The sequence below is a fragment of the Helianthus annuus genome, chromosome 7 (genome assembly GCF_002127325.2).
Source record: "Helianthus annuus cultivar XRQ/B chromosome 7, HanXRQr2.0-SUNRISE, whole genome shotgun sequence".
NCBI classification, from domain to species: Eukaryota; Viridiplantae; Streptophyta; class Magnoliopsida; order Asterales; family Asteraceae; genus Helianthus; species Helianthus annuus.
In genome coordinates, this window is record NC_035439.2 from 66,365,309 (window position 1) to 66,369,695 (window position 4,387).

General features: G+C 35.5%; 1 long non-coding RNA gene across 1 annotated transcript; it reads left to right on the forward strand.

Annotated features, from left to right (window-relative positions):
• The first annotated feature begins 1,556 nt into the window (after positions 1-1,556).
• On the forward strand, positions 1,557-3,623 carry LOC110866351. Its single transcript, XR_002551353.2, has 4 exons — positions 1,557-1,629; positions 1,706-1,900; positions 2,005-2,067; positions 3,291-3,623. It is a non-coding gene; the product is annotated as an uncharacterized LOC110866351 (long non-coding RNA).
• The last annotated feature ends 764 nt before the right edge of the window (positions 3,624-4,387 follow it).

Below are 4,387 nucleotides of genomic sequence, written 5' to 3' on the forward strand. Positions count from 1 at the left end.
TTTTTTTGTATGTTTTTTTGGCTTTTTTTAATTAGTTTTCGAGTTTTCACAATAAAAGTGGTTTTCATTTGAACCATCCCATATATATATATATATATATATATATATATACTACTTTATAATACATATAGGAAGGACTTCTTAAAGTCCATAAAAATTCCCTTCAAACACCTCTAAAGCATGGTTTACAACCCTCTAAAGCACAAAATAATTTACACTTCCAATTATGCCCCTCCAAAACTTTTAGCTTTTACCTGGATCCATGATCAGCCGTCCATTTCCTTTATGCCTTCACACGGATCGCGATCTGACGGCTGATGTATTTTTCACTCGGATCCACCTTTCCCCTTCATTCTCTCTCATCTCTCTCACAACTCACATCTTACCACTCTCTCTCTCTCTCTGGCGATTCCAGATCCAGATCTGGATCTAGGGTTTCTCTGCTCTCTTTGGCGATTCCAGACATAGTTATGCTGCTAGAAAGCTCCGCCATCTTCACGGTCGTCGTGGTCCAGCAGCGCCGCATAAATCGACGCATTGCCGTACATCGACGACGAGTACGGCGACCACAAAGTCAAAGCGGAGGTTGACCGTTTAATCGAAGAAGAAATGCGTCGTAGTGCTAAACGACCGTCTGATTATCTTAAAGACCTCCTTCCTGTTGGCAAATTCAACTTTGAGGTAGTTTTGTTCTTGTCAAATTTCTAGGGTTTTGAATTTTGATACATGCTCTGTTTTTAATAGATCCACTGATACTCCGGCGACCGGTGTTGTTGCTCGCTTCGCCGTTAGGGCTCACCAGGTATGCACAAATTAGGGCAAATTTGTTTCGGTTTCATGATTTTTAGGTTTTAACTTGTATTTTGTAGTTGTTAAACGTTTGTTTTGGAAAATTTGTAAAAATTTTTGGATTGGAAGAACATAGTTTTCAGATGAGAACGAGTTTTTCGTGTGTTAACTTCTATTCTTAATTTTTGTTATTCAGGTAATAGTGATGAATTTCAGTTGAGAGATGATGGTGCACTTCATGATTTGCCTGCAATTCTCTTGCTCTTCAAAGTTCCAGCTAAGTTTATATTTTGATTCAGAATTTGTCGCTTCTTTATTTTGTATTTAGGTTTACTAATTTGGTCATTATATTTTGTGTATGTGTTCTTGGAAGGAAATAAGATCTCTTATACTAATTTGGGTTTTTATTTTCTTAAGATAGCACTTTCATGGGGGAATTTAAGTTCAAAAGGCACTGAGACTTAATATGTTCTTGATGATGGAAATGTGAAAAAGGTACAAATCTTATTCCTTCTTTAGGTTGCCTTTGAAAGTATGAAAATATACCAAGCAATTAGTGATGTTCAGTCAAGTTGGTAAGGCAATGTAAGTTGTAATCTTAGCTATTGCAATCTGGAGTTCTATCAATAAACTAATTTTGATAAGCTACACATTTTTGTGGAACCATTCTTTGAAATGCAATTACGTTAAACTTTTAAGGCTCTACATATAAATAACTTATAAGAGGGCTGGGCAACATGTAAATTTATGGACAGTTATGTATATGTTCTTTTAAATTGAAGGAAATCATGAAAAGAATTTTGTATTTGGGAAATACATTAAATCAAGGAACTGCTAGAGGTAAGAACATTGATATTGAATACTACATGAATAATACGTATCTAAATCGTTTTATAAATTATAACTGAATTTGCAGGTTCTGCAGTTGGTTTCAAGTTGGACAGCCTATTGAAACTCACTGATACACGAGCTTCTAACAGCAAGATGACTTTAAAGTTTGAAACACTGCAGGCTGCTGTGATAGATATTGTAGTGATTGCAATTCGTGAGTTGGGGTGTTCCAAGGGAAGCACTGAAGAAACAACGTTAGAGGCAACAAAAAATCGATGAGGTATTGACTTAAGTTTCTGTTGACTTAATTATAAAAGGATTTATTTACTTATTTTAATATTATTCAATATCTCAATATCTCATTGACCTTTTATGTTCTTTTAGAAGGCAAATAAAAACCCCATCATGATTCCCAAGATCCACCGGACCTCTTACACGTGTTAGCAGGTGGGATAGGTTTATTTGCTGCTAATTTACCTACGAATGGGTTTAGTTTTTATCTATAACGGGTCAAACGGATAAAGTTGGAAAAAAGGTGAAAATAGAAATGTGTGAAAAGACTCTCAAACAGTTTTTTAAATGCACAAGTCCTATTGTGACTTAGCTTTTCATAGTATGTCTGTTATTGTGGGTTATTCTAAGTTAGCGGGAAAGGGCTGGGTTGAAAATTATTACAGTGGCTCATTATCTATTAAATAATTATTTCTGAAATCGGCCCCTTCAGAGCATTACCCACCTTTTAGTCAATCGGCTCGTTCTGACCCGGACCCGTCTTGACCCAGCATGCTACCCGCCTTGGTTTAAAAAAGCGCGGCTTAAGCGCGCTTAAGCGCAAAGCGCATCTAGGCGCAAACCCCATCGCCTTGTGTGACATAAGGCGCGCGATGTACAAGAAGCGCAACTGAAGCGCGCTTTTCAAGGTGAAAATCGACCTAAGGCGCAGCTGAGGCGCACGCTTTTTGTACATGGGGTGTTTCTATGCTTCTGAGTGTTGTACAACAGGCTTTTTATGCAGTACGTTTATGTTTTTTTTTTCCATTTTAAAACATATATAAAGCTTAATTATAGCTAAACACTTATGGAATATATAAAATAAATTATATAATCACTTTGCGCTTTGCGTACGAAAAGCTCACCGCTTTTGCGCTTCGCTTTTTAAAAATCGGTTTTAGACCTCATCGCTTTTGTGCGCTTCCCGCTCTTTTAAACCAAGCTACCCGCTCCACCCTTTTTGTTTGGTCTAATCTTGACTATGGTAACTGTGTGGTGGGTTTTACACGGTCACAATGTCAAACAGGTAAAAAATATATATAAAAAACAAAGACTAAAAACTAAAATGGTATGGTTTAAATAGGTTGAATTACATCTTAAATCATGTATTGTTATATCTGGAAGGTTTTGAATGAGAACTGGTATGCTTTACTTCTACCTCCAATTTTGACTCTTGCATTGGACTAGGGATCAAATACTACAAATTTTAGTTTCATAAAGGAATCTAGATTATCTTGGTTAAAAATAGTAAGAAATTTGACCTAAAAAAGTCAAAGCATACATGACTTTTGGAACGTAGTTTAAACTTTTAAGTTTTAATCATTGCTGGAATGAGCCTCCTTCCAATATTGCATATATTTGGTTCTGTTTACTGACTTCTCTTAAGTCTTTGATTGCAGTTCACCAGAAAAGGCTTGATTCTCATATAACCTGAAGGATTTGTTGTATGTTTGCATATCTTTAGCTTTCTCATGCACCAAGGCAAGACGGGAATTAGTCGTCTAATATTGATCGATAAGATTTAGATTTATTGTTGAATTTTAAAATATTAACATGTACAATATCAAATTTAAGTGCTTTCCACTACCCTCTTTTTTCACACTAGGTAATTTTAAGTGCTTCCCTATACCCTCTTTTTCACACTAGGTAAACCGTAGTTTGCATAATGTACCATTTGTGGTTTAGATGGCAATGCAGAGCTTTAAAGTAGAAATCAAAATGTCCAGTTTTAATATATTTGCATTTTTCCACCTTAAACACAAGAATAGCATGTATGTCTACTAAATCATGTACATCTTATCAGTTATTTGACATGTGTAAATCTTATGCCATCAATAGACTACACTAATAAGAATTAAAAGAATGTACCACGAAGACTTTAATTAATAAGAATTAAAACAATGTACCACAAAGACTTTAATTGGAATAAAAACAATTAACAAAGTAAACTTGTAAAATAATATTGAGATGAGAAAACCATGATAAACTATACATGAGATGATCATGTAAAAAGAGTATCGTATTGTAAATTGTCGTCGCCATCGTATCGCGCGGGTTTCCTACTAGAATCACACAGTTTTATTTGTTTTCTCCTGAAGCCGGTAACCAGCCATCGCACAATAACCACTAAACGCCATCAAGAAAGCACAAATCGATGCACACCGCTGATACTCCGCCGCCGAAGAAGGCCACAACCGACCCTCACGTTTTACTACACTGCCACCATCATCGTCGCACGCCTACATCCTCGTACATAGCCCTACACTCACCAACCTAAGTGATGTTTCCCGCCGCATCGCGCGGGTAAACGACTAGTATATATATATATATATATATATATATATATATATGGGATGGTTCAAATGAAAACCACTTTTATTGTGAAAACTCGAAAACTAACTAAAAAAAACCTAAAAAACACACAATTTTTTTTTCAATTTTTTTTATAAAAAACGCTGGTTTTTATATATAAAAAGATTAAAAAAAAATTTGTAGT